Genomic DNA, 17,702 nt, shown 5'->3' with positions numbered 1-17,702 from the left:
TCCATACACAGACTATGAAAATCAATAAAATCCACGTTTTCCTACACATTTCAGCTATACAAAATGTATGGGAAAAATTTCACCGATAGAATATTTTGTAACCTTCTGATTATGAAATTATAGACCAGATAGTGATATCTAGCGGAAAAAAAAATCCAAGGTACATTCGAACTTTATAATCTGCTGTTTTAGACATAGCGTGTGATCCTCAGAAGTTTGGCTGTCTTAAAAAGGTTAAGCGTCATGGTAAATGTTTATTTGATCATTCTCTGCTTTCACCTGTATTTCATCTATAAAATGAATAGTCAGTTTCCCTGTTCCAGGATTGCCCTAAAATGAGTGTACTTATGAGAGTTCAAGTCATCAACATTAAACAATTTCCCCTTCCCTGAGCTACCAGGTTACAAGCTTATCATTTGTTGATGCATTTATGCTAAGCAAGCTGAAATTGGTGAACTTGCTTTTCATTTTCAACCTATAGATAAAGTTGCTTACCTATTCCTACTGAATAACTCGAGTTTATCTGCTTCCCAATTATTATAAAGTCAACTCCAAGTTCTGCTATAGTAGATTTTACAGCACGAGTCGTAAATTTATCCTACGAGGCTTGCCGAGTAGGATAATTACGACGAGTGCTGTAAAAATCGAGTTCTGCACCGAGTTACGTACAACATTTTTTGCAATTTCGTAGAAGACCACTTGAGGGTATCAGAAATTATATCGAAATGCATTCACCAATATTTTACATTTGAATTGTTGTGTTATGATTCATTACGCAACTCAAAATAGTTGCGTAATGAATCATTACAGCACTGGTTTCAGTTAGGTAATGACTATTCCCGCACTGCATACTTCAGTGCAGGAAAGTAGGGCCGTTCGATGACAGATTGGCGTTATGAAAAACAGCCTATTACTATGAGAAATTGCAAAAAAAATATTTACAGTACTGTGCGTTTGATTTTCATTCAGTTCATTTTTTTTCAAGTTGTTTTTAGCGCATGCTACTTTTGTGAACATATGACTAGCGGTTTTCAGTAAATAATGATCTATTTACTTAATTAAAACTAAAATATTTCTCAGAACCACGAAAATGAATAGAATTTTTTCGCATTTCAACGATTATGTGTGTATCTTTAAATAAATGAATGATTTGAGATTTCCGAGAAGTTATTTGCACAGCAGAGGACCGAACTTGATTTAATATAACAGCTTGAAAATACCGTGTCCTAATGAATAATTTGCATCTTGAGCTTCTCCAATTCCAGCTCCCCAGCATTTCTCAGCGTGCAATTGTTTTCCTCGGATTCCACTCGCCAAAACTGGTAAGGGGCTATCCATTAATTATGTAAGGGTTTATGGGGGGAGGGGGGTTTTGAGATTTCTTACGCGCCATACGATTTATTTTTAATGTTCATACAAAAAATCTTACCATGGGGGGAGGGGAGTTGAAAAACCCTAAAAATTGTCTTACGTAATTAATGGATCGCCCCTAACAGCGTAAATAGTGGAGGCAGCATATCTGAAATGAGTTTTTATGTTTTTCACACCAGCTTCCTCCGAAGAAATTCAACCCATTTGGGATTTTCACGCCTTTTGCATCGCAATCTTATTTCGGAGGAGCGCTTGCCCAGCCAAGTGGTGGACGAAGGAGATCTCAAGTGGACTGAACTGGTATTTTTTAGGGATGTATAACCGAACCCGTTCACCCTCCAGGTCCAGGTTCGGGCTTGGGTTCGGGTAAAGGGCAGCCCGGGAATTGTTCTTGTCGAATCATATGCTTCAGCGCGCCGCTGAAAAGTTCCGACATCGGTTGTCGTCGTCTTCGTCCTTGTCGTCCTTGCGAGATGAGCACTGAGTGCAAGCTGGATGAAAGGCTATGCAGTGTGACAGAAAAAAGATTGTTCAAAAGAAAGTTGCACAGAAGAGATGATATTTCATCTGAGCTGAAGAAGTTTTCTTCTGTATGGTAATTTTTATTGCAGTTCCAATTTTTTTTCTCTCAAAGTAGTTTTTGCTCAAATATAACGTATTTGATTGTTCAGGAAGATAGAATTAATCGCACTGGTGACGTAATGGGGTTTGAATAATGAAATTGTTCTAATAAATCAAGGATTGTATCAGAAAAAAAAATGTTTTATTACAGGAGTGGAAGGGAATTCAACTGGAGTTGGATTTGCTCTTGTCATGTGCGTAAGTTTATGCGGCTTGAATTCCTGTCCATTCAACGCTGTTTATGTACAGGTTCGCTTTGGTTAATAGGTTTTCGAAACATAAAACACAAGAGAAGATGAACCTCTACGATGGTAGAGCGGTTGCTACTTATGAAGAGAGAGAAGCAAGTGTGAAGAAAAAGTCTCCTACAACATGTTAAAAGCATCCAAGTATTGAACCAATGATAGAGGGTGGTGAGGGTCGTGGGTTCAAATCGAGGATCTTTTCGTAAAGGAAATTTCCTCGATTTTCCAAAGCTGATGGCATTGCTTCACCTAGTAACCTTTTGACATTCATTTTCTGTTTGAGCGACATTTGAGAAGCTATACAATTACAATTAAAAGCAAAAAATACTTTGCTAGTAACAAAATTAAAAGGCACAGACAAACAGACGACACACATTCATCACTGTCCATCAACAACTTTCTCAACGGTTGATTCTGATATATGGTATTTGGCCAAATCACCACCCACCAGAACGATTCCATTATTTTTTACAGTTTTTCATATCTCAATTTGTTCAAATTGACTCTTGTGTTTAAGAAATTATTATTTATATTTTTTTGGCTCTTAATTCCATAGCAGAGATACAGTGTGAATTTAATTACCTAATTTAATGTAATTGTTTTTTAACATGTTTCCAGCCTCCATACACAATTCGTTGTTTTATTTATGGAAAAACACAACAGCTCATAAAAAAAACATAATAAGAAAAGTCAATCTGTACAGGCCAACTGCAATAGAATTCGAATCATTCTACCGTTCTGTCTCAAATTCCTAATAGACTCATATTTCGAACACTCATGTTTTGTATGGAGGTTTCATTGAAATATGTCATCAAATGTCCAATGATTATTTACATCTCAAGTTTAAGGACTTTAACTTTAACTGTAAGGAGTTGTAACATACTTAAAGGTGGAAATAATAGTAAAACCTGATAAAACATCGCTACCATCACTACACTCAACACTTTACAGTTAAATTTTGCTAAGAGATACAAATTTTAACTATGCGTTCAAATTTACTGCGAGCCTTAAGGTGAAGATGCATCAAAGATGGTTAAAGAGAAAAAGATGATCGACTCTTATTTTTGCCATATGTTTTGCCGACGACACGTTATTCACTACTGCCATCTGTTGAGTTAAAAGCGCATAAACATATTCAGCTAAATTTAAATCATTGTGCAATCAAAAAACAAAAAGTGGAAGAAATCAAAACAATCACGCTTAAAAAGTGTTACACAGAAGTGAGTTCGACTCACATAACATCAGGCTCCTCTGGACCACACAAAATTTGAGTAATTTCAATACATGCTAAAAAATGTTCATTTTGTGTTTTTCTTCTTTTTCTCACATTTTATGCCAATTAGAGACGATTGGAAATATCGGACATCCCCGTTTGAGCTGTGTACCTTTTTTCAAGCGTGAATGGCATAAACGAACACCCCAACATCTGGTGGTCACTAGGAGAACGTTGCATATTAGTTGGCTTTTGACTCACCAGAGCGGCGCTATTCATGTCGCCTAGAAAAGACGGGAGTCGGTTATCTTTTTCTTTATAACCATCTTTGGATGCATCAAAGCCAAACCTCGAACTTTCAAGAGCACAAATGTAGAAAACCAGACAACCTTTAGTGTTGAAAATTTAACTCCCTGGTCACCACCAGCGAGTGACCACCGACGATGCATCTTCACCTTAAGTGATCAGAACATGAATCAAAACGGTATATCACATCAACATTATGCTATCTACTCCGTTAAGAGGTGAATGAACCAGTTGGTTTAAAACTTCTATAGGGCCCATTCACAAATTTCATAACGCTAGAGGGGGTGGGTGGGTTTCTTACCGATGTTACGACTCATATAAAAATTGAATAACATTCATACAAAAAGCGTTACAATGGGGTGGGTGGGTGCCCAAAATGGCCAATTTCAACGTTATGAAATAAATGAATTTACCCTATAAATGAACAAAAAAAAATGCTATCTATACACTAAGCTCTTACGGTGAATTTCACCGTAATCTCAACAGCTGAACAGTTCGGTGAAATAAAACACCGTAACTTCGTCGGAATTTAACGGATTCCGGTGATTTTTTACCGAATACTGTAAAAATCCGTTAATTTATTTCACCGAACTGTTCAGCTGTTGAAATTTCACAAGAATCCGTAAAATAATTTGAGTGTGTACTCCATCACCACTGAATTGATGGCGATAGGGTGTAGATATCACTGATCACAAATCACAAATCCTATTGTCACTGTAACTGTAATTGAATTACAATTAATACAGAACTTGATTCAAGGATGTTACAAGATAATAATATGATTGCAAATTATGTTGTTAATCATTACTTCGGATGTTGCTCACAACAAATGTTCAAATGCAATGTCAAAAATATAGCTCGGCAAATATTTGAAATATTGATGTACGATTTTTATGATCTAATTGAACATTTTGTACGTTTTTTTGGTCTGCTTTTTAAAATGTTGAGATGAAAGCAAGTACGACGGTGAATCTAAAAAAACTGTGATGTTAGTGATGTTAGTGCAAGAAATCATCTCTAAAATTAAAAATCGTGGGATCACATTTCGGGGTGAAATTGATCACTTTGAAATCAATTCTACGTACTACGTAAATTTCAATGGTTAAGGATCCCACTATCGAAGATTCATGTCTCACATAGGTTCTGCAAGAGATATGAGCAAGGAAAATGCGGTTCTCACTAAAAATGGCATCGCCAAAAACAATTTCGCTGTCAAAACTTTTATAAATATGTTCAATAAGGCAACATTAACGAATTACTGTTTAGAATGTAGAATTCCCTTAGGAAATTGCCTACCTTTAGGCGTATTCCGCTGTTCGAGGTGTTTTTAATTTTGAAATAACTCAAAAAGTAAATGAGATGTAAGCGTTTGGACATCATATTCGGCTTCAGGGGCCATGATTTAAGTAAGAAACGACATTTTCAATATTACCGAACGTTGTTCACATGGATGATCAATGTTACCCCATATCAGCTAAATGAAAAAATCATAAAAAACATTTTTGTAAACATGCTTAAATCATTCAAAAAAACAAAATACAGTATAAAGTCACGAGCTATGGGTGGCAGTGCTTGTTTTTAAAAATATAAAACTCAGAACATTTGTATTTTTGAACTAAATATTTAAGAAATATCCTAAAAACTGATCAATGTTACCCCGGATTACGGTACTCTTTCAAGATGGCAGAAGCTATCGAAAAACTAGATTTCTTGGACAAGTTATTACTATCTTTAATAACGAAATTTTTTAGCCCGATGGTTGATTTCTCTCCGCTCGGAGACAAATGGGAGAAAGTGGGGTAGTGTTCAAAGTGTGCCACCCCATTGGCCAAACCACCCTGACTACCCCTAGTTATTTTTTAAAAAGTAATCGAAAGAAGCTTGGCAATAACGCATTTTAAAATTGTTCATTTGGAGGTGTCATAGGGGCAAGACATCTTTAATGATATTACCGGTATACACTCCAAGCTCTTTTTAAAACCGTTCTTTGTATGCCAACTTTTTTACAACCAAAAATCAGATTAACGACCGTTTTAATAAATGATCAATATCTTAATAAGTAATCAAAATAGAGGGTCATGATGTTCAGCAAAATTGTTCAGTAGATTAAGGGCTAACATGTGGTGGTCATTGAAATGCGGAATTCTAACACCAGGCGGTGCTGGTGGGGATGATATTTTGTTTTTCGGATATCTCAGGTTTCTGGCCACTTAGAAAGATGGCGTCTTCGGTAAAGTTGCTCAGTAGCTCAAGCGCTATCATTATAGAAGCCATGAAATTCGAAATTCAGTCACCAGGTGGCGCAAGTGAGCATGAAAATTTTGTTTTGTGGTTACCTCAGGATCCTGACCACTTAGAGAGATGGCGTCTTCGACAAAGTTGTTCAGTAGTTCAAGGACTATCATTGTTTGATTCAAAAAATTCGAGATTTTGCTTCCCGGCGTCGCTGCCCGAGTAGCACACATGTTATAATTGAGGCAGAATAACTCTTATATGACCAGATCTGGCTATATAAGAGTTATTCTGCCTCCATTATAACATGTGTGCTACTAGGGTGATGAGCATGAAACTTTCCTTATGCGAATGTTTTAGGATTATGACCACTTAAAAAGGTGACGTTTTCGGCAAAGCTGTTCAGTAGTTCTAGATCTATAAAAATTCTACCAGAGTGATTGGAGATTTTGCCACTAAGTGGTACTAGTGAGCATGTATCTTTTATATTGTAGATATCTCTGACTGTCTTCGTTGTTTATTCTAGCCAAAAGATTCGAGGTTTTCAGCAAAAAATCATACTCACTAGTGCCGTTTGTGGGCACAATATTGAATTGCATGGCTCGAACAATGATAACCGTTGACTTACTGGAGAGGTTTGCCAAAGGCGTCATTTTTCTAAGTAGTCAGGAACGTAAGATATTTGTAAAACAAAAGTTTTATGCTCACTTGTGCCACTTGTAATAATGGCATGATATCGAACCTCTTGGCTAGAATAAATAATTATTCCGAAGACGCCATCTTTCTTAGTGGTTAGGATCCTGAGAAATTTGCAAAACAAAACTTTAGTGCTCACTAGCACCGCCTGGTGGCAACATTTTAAATCTCTTAGTTAGAAAAATGTTCTTTGTCATTTTGTCAAACAGTTTAAGAGTTTCAGTTAACTGTGTGTCTTTTTAAAACAGCATAAAGTAGTATTCAGCATATTTTCCCCATAAAATTTGTTTCGTCATTCTAGATTGTTTGTCCCGAAACGAAAGTTTGTTTAATAAAATTGAACTGTTTGGGGAACCATTTCACAATGGGAACCAGAGATGGTGGCTCGTTTTTTTTTCTCATGGTGTAGTATTGCGGCGCCAGAAGCCTGTGAGATATCCGTAAAACATAAGTGTCATGCATACTAGCACTGCCTACTACGAAAAAATTTTGAACCCTTCATGAAAAACTATAAGGGTACATCCCTATGGGGTTGTACGAACTGGTGACGTAGGACCACGATGGTTAATTTAACTGAATTTTATGTCGTTCTTGTTGCTCGTTTTAACTTCATACTGTTTTCAGTGCTCGAAACTTTCGTGAATATTTATGTATATAACGATTTGCAGCCAAGTGTACGTTTAATCATGTCCCAAATACACATTATCTTTATCCGATGAATTCGTCATATTTATCTATGAAAATGTGAAATTTCACTTCAGGTTGTATGATTATTTTGAAATTATATTAGTAACCTCCTATGAAATATATGGTAGCATTGGAAAGAATAGTAGTGATTGAGGCTTGTTCAGCATGCTGAAGCAAAATCTAAGTAATTCTAATTAAAGTATATTTAATAGAAATGTATCTATAGGAATTTATTCGAGGATTATAATGAAAACTTCAGTCACCGCTTTGTTGATCTTATGGTTTGAGAGAAATATTATTCATTGCTTGGCAATGTGATAAATTACGTCGGAAATATTACTCTGTTAACTCTCTTACACACATTTGATGGCCCTGAAAAGAGCCAAAGGCTTTGTTAGCTCGGATGCTGTCTTAGATGAATCGCACTACAGGATTTTATCAGTTGATTGCCATGGTTAAACGAAGAATCCCCAACGCAAGTGTAGAAATTTGTATAAGTTCTCTGCTTACAAGACGAACCAGTTGAATGTTTCGTGGTGTGGATGGTACACATCAGCAACAGGTATTAGATCACACGGCTGAAGTCGAAATCTGAAAACGTAGCTTAAGTTTGAAATCTTGAGCGATACCACAAGCCGGACGCTAGATTTGTCTAATAATAGTAGTAATGATGCCTACACACTAAGCTCTTACGGTGAATTTCACCGTAATCTTAACAGCTGAACAGTTCGGTGAAATAAAACACCGTAATTTCGTCGAAATTTTACGGATTCCGGTGATTTTTCACCGAATACTGTAAAAATTGTACGGTAAATTTATTTAGTTCACCGAACTGTTCAGCTGTTGAGATTTTTACAGGAATCCGTAAAATAATTTGAGTGTGTAACGGGCTTGATTCTTGACTGCACCACAGATGAGTTTATCACGAGCCGAAATCTCATAAACCAGATGCTGATCAACAGCTCAGCAGGCTACGAGGTGCTCCTCGCTAAGCAGTTTCGGAGGAGCTCTTACCAGCTCGAAAGCGAAAATGGAATGAAACTGAATCCGGCGAAGGAAGCATGCTTTAAACCCTTAGATTAGCAGATGATGCTCCTCCCATTCGTGCTCTTCTCTTCTAGTCGACCAATCTGGAAAATGGGTTTGTGCCAATAATGTGTTGGGCTTAAAATTACTTGAAAATTGCGAAAAATGATAATGCGTGAGAAATTGATCAAACATGAATAGTTGGAATGCTTGACATTTACTAAATATTCTCTAATTAGCTATTGATAATAACTAGTTTTCTTTAGTATGAAGGTGAATTTCTGATTAATGGGTGCCCCCATTAATAGCCATTCTAAATATGTCGCAAATTTGTTAATTTTCATAATCGAAATGCTCCCATGAAATATGGCAAATCAAAGACACTGTTGGAAATGCCACTCTAGTTTACAATCGTTGTGAAATGTTGAGCACTCACCCCGACGGCACAGCAGCAGCATCCAAGAATAGTATCAAATTGTTGTGCCATCAATTATTCATGACAAATTAAATTTTGTACGAAACTGTGAGATTGATTGAGGAATATAAGATGTAATAAGGTCGGAAATATTATTCTTTCAACTCTTTTCCACAAATTTGATGGCCCTGACAAGGGCCGATGGCTTTCTTAGCCTCGATGCGGTCACAGATAAATAGCACTGCGGGATTGATCAGTTGATTGCCATGGTCCGTGGATGGCGCACAACAGCAACGGGTAGTGAATCACCGGGCACAAGGCGAAATCTGGAAACGATTCTCACTCTTGAAATCTTGAGCGATTTCATAAGTCCGACGCTTGATTCGCTGCTCTTTTCGCTTCGGATCAGCTTCTGGAATTTAGCTCCTAACAGGCTTGCTTCTTGACCACCGATCACCAGACGCTGAATCGCTAGCTTGAAGGACGTCGCTGCACAGGATCGGAGGAGCTCTTGCCAGCTCGGAAGTCGAAACGGAATGAAACCGAATCCAAAGAAGGAAGCATGCTATATACCCTTAGATTAGCAGATTATGCTCCTCCCATTCGTGCTCTTCTCTTTCTAGTCGACCAATCTGAAAAATGGGTATGTGCCAATAATGTGTTGGGCTGAGAATTACTTGAAAATTGCGGAAAATGATAATGCGTGAGAAATTGATCGAACATAAATAGTTGGAAGGGTTGACATATACTAAATATTCTATAGATAGCTATTGATAATCAATAGTTTTCCTTAGTATGAAGGTGAATTTCTAATTAATGGGTGCCAAAATGATGAAAATTGTTCTATCAGAATTTCTCTTCAAAACCATTCTAAATATGACGCAATTTTGTTACATGTGATAATTTTCATAATCGAAATGCTCCCATAAAATATGGCAAATCAAAGACTCTGTTGGAAATGCCTCTCTAGTTTACATTCGTTGTGAAATGTTGAGCACTCACCTCGACGGCACAGCAAGGCGTCCAAGAATAGTCTCAAATTGTCGTGCCATCAATTATTCATGACAAATTAAATTTTGTACGAAACTGTGAGATTGATTGAGGAATATAAGATGTAATAAGGTAGGAAATATTATTCTTTCAACTCTTTTCCACAAATTTGATGGCCCTGACAAGGGCCGATGGCTTTCTTAGCCTCGATGCGGCCACAGATAAATAGCACTGCGGGATTGATCAGTTGATTGCCATGGTCCGTGGATGGCGCACAACAGCAACGGGTTGTGGATTCCCTGGCACAAGTCGAAATCCGGAAACGATGCTCACTCTTGAAATCTTGAGCGATTTCACCAGTCCGACGCTTGATTCGCTGCTCTTTTCTCTTCGGATCAGCTTCTGGAATTTACCTCCTAACGGGCTTGCTTCTTGACCATCGATCACCAGACGCTGGATCGCTAGCTTGAAGGACGTCGCTGCACAGGATCGGAAGAGCTCTTGCCAGCTCGGAAGTCGAAACGGAATGAAACCGAATCCAACGAAGGAAGCATGCTATATACCCTTAGATTAGCAGATTATGCCCCTCCCATTCGTGCTCTTCTCTTTCTAATCGACCAATCTGGGAAATGCATATGTGCCAATAACGAGTTGGACTTAGAATTACTTGATAATTGCGAAAAATGATAATGCGTGAGAAATTGGTCAAACATAAATGAAAGGGTTGACAATTACTAAATATTCAATAGTTCGCTATTGATAATCAATAGTTTTCTTCAATATGAAGGTAAATTTCTGATCCATGGTGCCAAAATCATGAAAATTGTTCAATGAGAATTTCTTTTCAAAAGCATTCTAAACATGTCGCAATTTTGTTACATGTGATCATTTTTGTAATCGAAGTGTTCTCATAAAATATGGCAAATCAAAGACACTGTCTGAAATTCCACTCTAGTTTACATTCGTTGTGAAATGTTAAGCACTCACCCCGACGGCACAGCAGCAGCGTCCAAGAATAGTCTCAAATTGTCGTGCCATCAATTATTCATGACAATTTAAATTTTGTACGAAACTTGAGATTGATTGAGGAATATAAGATGTAATAAGGTAGGAAAAATTATTCTTTCAACTCTTTTCCACAAATTTGATGGCCCTGACAAGGGCCGATGGCTTTCTTAGCCTCGATGCGGTCACAGATAAATAGCACTGCAGGATTGATCAGTTGATTGCCATGGTCCGTGGATGGCGCACAACAGCAACGGGTTGCGGATTCCCTGGCACAAGTCGAAATCCGGAAACGATGCTCACTCTTGAAATCTTGAGCGATTTCACCAGTCCGACGCTCGATTAGCAGCATCCTCGGATCAGTAACTCTGAGGGCTTCTGGTTCCTAACGGGCTTGCTCCTTGACCATCGATCACGAGTCGAAATCTGGGAGCGCGGATAAATTTGCGGCGGCGATGACGATGGCTTGGACGCTTCTCCGAGCGGCAGTAGCTTGCCGCTCGGAGAAACGCCCAAGCCATCGTCATCGCCGGCGCAAATCAATCTTGCGTCTTCCTCTTCCGACGACACAAATTGGACTGTGACGTGTGTGCAAAAGCAAAGCGAGAATGACTCGCCCGACCGTGTTCACAGTCCGACCGCAAAAAGAAGACTGAGGGAAGAAGCAGGGACCCGTTTGCATTTATAGTGGGAAGCGACACCGTCGAAAAGTGCTCGAACGTGATTGGTTGGATAAGAAAGGGGTCAATATTTATCAAATTTTCAATAGTTAAACAACAAAATTCACTTATCGGATATATTACTAACGATGCGTAGATACATTTCAGATCAAATGATACTAAAATCGTAATAATTGGTTCATAAACAACTGAGTTATTAACGTTCAAAATCTCCCCTAATTTCGTTACATGTCTCATTTTCCGTACTTTTAAAGTGAAATGTTGAGCACTCACCCCGACGGCACAGCAGCAGCGTCCACGAATAGTCAATTATTCATAACAAATTAAATTTTGTATGAAGCTGCGAGATTGATTTAGAAATATAAGATCTAATAAGGTCGGAAATATTATTCCTTCAACTCTTTTCCACAAATTTGATGGCCCTGACAAGGTCCGATGGCAGATAAATAGCACTGCGGGAAGTTATCACTTGATTGCCATGGTCAAACGGGAAATCCTCAACGCAAACAGCAACAGCAACGGGTAGTGGATCCCCGGGCACAAGTAGAAATCTGGAAACGATGCTCACTCTTAGAATCTCGAGCGATTCCGACGCTCGATTAGCAGCAACTCCTCGGATCAGCAACTCTGGGGCTTCTGGTAATTTGCTCCTAACGGGCTTGCTTCTTGACCGCTGATGCTGAATTTATCACGGGTCGAAATCTGGAAGCGCAGATAAATTTGCGGCGGCGACGACGATGGCTTGGACGCTTCTCCGAGCAGCAGTAGTTTGCCGCTCGGAGAAGCGCCCAAGCCATCGTCATCGCCGCCGCAAATCAATCTTGCGTCTTCCTCTTCCGACGACACAAATTGGACTGTGACGCGGGTGCAAAAGCAAAGCGAGAATGACTCGCCCGACCGTGTTCACAGTCCGACCGCAAAAAGAAGACTGAGGGAAGAAGCAGGGACCCGTTTGCTTTTATAGTGGGAAGCGACACCGTCGAAAAGTGCTCGAACGTGATTGGTTGGATATGAAAGGGGTCAACGTTTATCAAATTTTCAATAGTTTAACAACAAAATTCACTTATCGGATATATTACTAACGATGCGTAGATACATTTCTGATCGAATGATACTAAAATCGTTATAATTGGTTCATAAACAACTGAGTTATTAACGTTCAAAATCTCCCCTAATTTCGTTACATGTCTCATTTTCCGTACTTTTAAAGTGCACCCCAATATAGAAAACAAAGACGTAGTCCTACGTCAAAACTGGATTATAGTTGAAGAGTATTCCCATGTTGCTAAGCATCCTATTTTTCTATCTCGCTCAAGTTTTATGGTTTTCATCTTTTATTAATTCGTTTTAAACAGTGTTGCCAGCCACATGAACATTTGTGCTTCGGCCGACTGTATGACCTGCAATACTTCCTTCAACTTTGGTGAACATTCGGTATCGTTATCTTTAAAATTTATTGGTATCTGCATATGATACCTGTTCTTTACGAACGATTCTTTTAACGACCATTCGATAACGATCGTAAAAATAGGTTGGCGTGTATCAGATGATATTAATACTGAAATTATGTTTTTGCAATTCGATTACATATCGGCTTACTTTTTATCAAGAAAATTACCTACATAACAGCCTACTTTTCCTACCGATAGAAACAGTGCTGAAAAGTGTTACTTTTCAGCACTAATAACAGTATCGAAAAGTAGCACTTTTCAGTACTGCTTTGGAGGTTACCGAATAGGCGTCGGATCACCTACAACTACATACGTCATTTATTGAAATGCTGTGATTTTCTCAAATCAGTTTCTGATTCTAGGATCCGAATCCGATTCAATTCGGTTCGTCAAATGGATGTAGAATCAGAACTTAAGTTGATTCTTCATCTATTTGACGAACCGAATTGAATCGGATTCGGATCCTAGATTCAGAAGCTGGTTGACCGTGAGTCTTGCAGAAGTAGAGGATTTATGGGTTCACTAAAAAAAGGATGGGAGCGTTATGGCCCGGTACTTGTAATCGTGGCAATTCAGCATATACAATATGGTTGAAAATTCTAAGCGGGACGTCCTTACCTGGTCTGTCTTTGGAAGTAGAATGAGCAATGAAAGTGTGAAAATTTGTGACAGTCATTCCACAGCCTACCTGATTGAGAAATACTGAGTTGCTACAACGCATGGATGGCCATGTGTATTTTCTTGAAATATCCCCAAAAATCCAACTTTACCGACATTTTTCGTTATTGCAAAAAATGTTGTATGCAACTCGTTGCAAAACTCGATTTTTTCAGCACTCGTCGTATTTATCCAACTCGGCGAGCCTCGTTGGATAAATGTACGACTCGTGCTGAAAAAATCATCATTTTGCAACTTGTTGCATAAATAACTATTTCGCAATTTCTCATCGTAATAGGCTGTTTTTCATCACGCTTATCTGTCATGAAACGGCCTACTTTCCTGCACTCAAGTATGCAGTGCGGGAATAGTCATTCCGCAACTGAAACCAGTGCTGTAATGGTTTATACGTAACGCTTTCTCATTACGCAACTGTTTTGAGTTGCGTAATTAATCATAACACAAAAATTTTTCAAAAATTGTTAAATAATGGTAAATGCATTCCGATATAATTTCTGATACCCTCAAGTGGTATTCTACGAAATTGCAAAACATGTTGTACGTAACTCGTTGCAAAAATCGATTTTTACTGCACTCGTCGTAATTACGACCCGTGCTGTAAAAATCATCATTTTAAAACTAGTTCCGTAATAGTAGTTTACGCAACAAGGTGCAGAATAAAGAGTTTATCAGCTCGAGTCGTACGTTTATCCAACGAGGCTTGCCGAGTTGGGCAATTACGACGATTTCTGTGAAAATCGAGATCTGCACCGAGTTGCGTACAACATTTTTTGCAATTTCATGCAAGATTACTTGAGGAACACTTTGAAAAACTATGATAATAGTAGGTTGTACTGAGCAGTTGTCATAATTTGTCATAGCATCGTCCGGATATCATCATTATTCGAAACAATGAGCGATTCCGATTCCGATGTGGCGATTGATCAACAATCGGTAGTGGAAGTGGCCCGGTAGGAGACAAACTAATCTAGAATTTCTGAAGCTACCGTCACGAACAGTACAAAAGACGCTGGTATCTTCGATCGACCACGTCTCTACCGACAGAATCTGAGGTAGAACACAGTTCTGAAGAGACACGAAGGATGAAAATCTTCAACTGATGCTGAAGGATACGTCGAACATTCCTATATATTTGGTAAGCTCGATTGTGGAAAAGCAGGGCATTCTATGATGGATTGGCATGATGAAAAATGGAGCCTATTACGATGAGAAATTGCAAAAACTGCTATTTTGAAACGCCAGTTTTATCGAGATAGCACTGATATAGATTTACGTTTCCATGCAACTAGACAACGACTAGACAGATAACGTGGATTTATTAGAGGAGAGAGATAATGTCGAAAAAATGGTTAGCTGTAGCTAATGATTGAATATTAGAGCGAAACGAATATTAAACTACGTTTTTCACCAGTATCTTAATCAGCGTCTATGCTATGAATAGAGTTCAGTGAAATTCTGTAACATTCGCTATTGGATAAACACACACTGTTTTGATGAGAAAGAAAAAATGCTTTATTAACTAAATGTAATTCAAACAAAATTTCTTTTTGAAACTTTAACATGTATGTATAGAACATTTTCTTGAAGAAAATGTGTTTATTGCAGAACTTCATCCCAACTGGTGGGGAACGTGCCTTTGGAGCCGGCTTTCTGATGTTGAGCGCAAAACAAGCAAAATTCTTTGGATACCACCACTCTGGTAGCATGTTTCCTCCAGTCCGTAAATCAGAACAGCAGTTGAATTACTTGAATCAATTGCAACCATACCAAGATACAATGTCTATCGTTCTCCTATTTTTGTGCCATGATGTGTATGAACACTCGTCCCATTATTAGATGACAAATTCTTGAAATATGAGATATTTTATTCGACTATTATCAAAGTGCAAACCTTTTAACAAATCCACAGTACCGTTTACAATTAAGGCGAAGTAGGCCGTCATTGGAATTTGTACGCGTCGTTGATGATTGTTGCTAATCCATCTCACGATTTCAAATCAAAGAAAATCAGTAGGTTTTGCACTGACACAGCTGAAAAAGTATCAGCATACTTTATGCATGTTAGTGAGTACAGTGATACTTTTTCAAGTCAATATTAACTATCAAGACTGAGTTTTATCACTTTGAAATGCAAGCAGAAAAATCATCATTGTTGCCAAAACGAATTACGGGCTACTCAGTTTTAAAAGTGCACAAACTAGTGATCGTAACAAAAGGCAATCTACAACTTTTTTCTCGGTCTAATTTGCTGACAGATTTTTTTTATTTTGTTCAGAACATACATTCCATGGCATAGTTGTTTAAACCAGGAATTTGTTTCATGAATATAAGCAGTATTACAGGTATTAATCACGATATTAGGAAGTGTCTTGCCCCTAGGTCACAGAACATAAAACATTTAGAAGCACATACACTATTTTAAAATTTTATATCAATTATATGGTAAGTAGTATAAAAAATATAAATTCATAATTCAAAATATATTGGTTTTATGTGCTCGTATTACCCATTTATGATAAATATTGTCATTTTTATAGTGTACAAAAATAAATTTGAAAATGTAAATATGAATTTTTGCATTGCATTTTGATGATTTATTTTAGTACCAAATTGATCGATCTTGAGAGGTGGCCCCCTATACCGGACACGATCTGGAAATGCCTCAAATTCTGTAAATTTGAACATCATAAATTGTGCTTACTTTAGGAATAGTATATATTTGCCAGTTCAATGCATTTGCAACATTTACAAGAATAATTTGAGTTTTTGTTAGTTTGCGAGATGCCTATTAAAAACCTCTTTCATATATGATGAAAAATAGCACATTTTACGATCATGTTCATTCTTCTTAATTTTATTGCATGTTTGATACCATGATCGAAGGAACCCAAGAAAAATGAAAGTATTTTGAGACACTGATGCAATAATTACAAAGATATCATATAACAAATCAAGCTGTCCGAAACTGAGGGACAGGAGGTGCTTAACCAAAATTGTAATTTGTCCATATTTAGTTCAATTATGGTACAAAATAAATTCATACTATCAAATTATTATATTCGAACATACTTGCATAATTCAAAGCATTTTTTCATGTTCAAAATAAATACCTAATAGGCTCGATATTAAGGTAATACGTCAAATTTGTTAGGATTTTCAAACTTTTCAACTTTTTGAAAAAGGCATGCATATTTCAAGGATGTGTTATTCTACGCAAACATTAGTCTACATAAAAGCTTTCTTTTCTACGAATACACCATCTGTATTAGACCATGATTTCTCAATATTTCGACTTTGTCCGGTATTGGGTGCCGTCCGGTACTAGGGGATCTCCCCCTACTACTTCTGGAGAATCCGGTATTTGTAGCAACATTTTATGGTTAGCCCATTCGGTACTAAGAAAATGTACTTTTTAAATTGTTGTTTGTAATATTTATCATAAATGAGTAATAAGATCACATAAAACCAATAATTTTTAATTTTTAATTTAGTAGTTTTTGTGTCCGGTACTGGGGGATCTCCTCCTATTTTTCTTACATTTGCAATTTCATTACTAACAAACGAATTTCCATGCTGGAAAGAATATTTCAAGCTAAATTACGAAATTTGCCAGCAATCAACTTGGACATATGCGATATAGATCTATCATCATCCCCGATGACGGTACACAGACATCGAAGTCCATCATCATCTTTCCATAGTCTAAAGCGGGCGCAATTTTGTTTTGTTACCAAAACGCTTGAAACCGTCAGTGAGTGAGTACAATATAAGATTTTCTTTTGGAGCAAAGATGCAGGGCAAATGCAAGACAATGTAGCATCAAATTAGGCCACGGTGGAATCCCATCATTCCAGATGAACGATACTCGTGTTGAATTACATTGAACGAATGCACCATTTATTGTGGCCAACAGGGGCGAATGAAATTCACCCTCACCGCACCACATTGCGACAATGAACATCAGCCAACTTGCTCAAATATCGTTGAGCGTGTACCATGTAACCTTCATCCAGCAACCGTTCATTGTCCTTTTTCACCCTTGTAGTCCAGGGTGAATTAGCTGCAACAAGCAAATGTACTGCAACA

This window comes from Aedes aegypti, chromosome 2 (assembly GCF_002204515.2).
Source record: "Aedes aegypti strain LVP_AGWG chromosome 2, AaegL5.0 Primary Assembly, whole genome shotgun sequence".
In the NCBI taxonomy this organism is placed as follows: domain Eukaryota; kingdom Metazoa; phylum Arthropoda; class Insecta; order Diptera; family Culicidae; genus Aedes; species Aedes aegypti.
The sequence above is the reverse complement of the archived record's forward strand: the minus strand, read 5'-3'. Positions refer to the sequence as shown.